Source organism: Dipodomys merriami, unplaced genomic scaffold (assembly GCF_024711535.1).
Source record: "Dipodomys merriami isolate MVZ:Mamm:240054 unplaced genomic scaffold, mDipMer1.0.p SCAF_101, whole genome shotgun sequence".
NCBI classification, from domain to species: Eukaryota; Metazoa; Chordata; class Mammalia; order Rodentia; family Heteromyidae; genus Dipodomys; species Dipodomys merriami.
This window is the reverse complement of record NW_027202283.1, coordinates 885898-886413: the sequence shown is the minus strand read 5'-3', so window position 1 is coordinate 886413 and position 516 is coordinate 885898. Positions and strand designations below refer to the sequence as shown.

Here is a 516-nt window from a genome sequence, read left to right as displayed (position 1 = left end):
GTGCTCGCTTTGGCAGCACATATACTAAAATTGGAACAATACAGAGATTAGCATGGTCCCTGCACAAGGATGACATGCAAATATGTGAAGCGTTCCATATATTTTTTTTAAATCTTGTATTACTTCATGAGGTTTGTTCTTTCTGGACCATCTTTATGCCTAATTTTTCTCTCTGGAATGATATTGAAATAGAGAAAATATTCAGTAGGAATTTGGTTTCTGGATCCCTCCCTCATTCATTATTGACATGTTCTCTCTTTTTATTTTTTGGCAGTCCTGAAGCATGAACTCAGGGCCTGCACACTGTCACTCAGCTTCTTTTTTGCACAAGTCTTGTACCCTTTGACCTGAGCCACAGGGCAACTTCTGGCTTTTTCTGTTTATGTGGTACTGAGCAATTGAACCTAGGGCTACATGCATGCTAGGCAAGCACTGTACCACTAAACCACATTCCAAGCCCCATGTTCTCCTTTTTAACATATGTCTAACATATTTAGCTCTGTCCCATCTCTGAAG

At 39.9% G+C, this 516-nt stretch overlaps 1 non-coding gene across 1 annotated transcript; it reads left to right on the top strand.

The window, feature by feature from the left end:
• Positions 1-104, top strand: LOC138807564 (U6 spliceosomal RNA). Its single transcript, XR_011366203.1, has one exon. It is a non-coding gene; the product is annotated as a U6 spliceosomal RNA (small nuclear RNA).
• Positions 105-516: the final 412 nt, after the last annotated feature.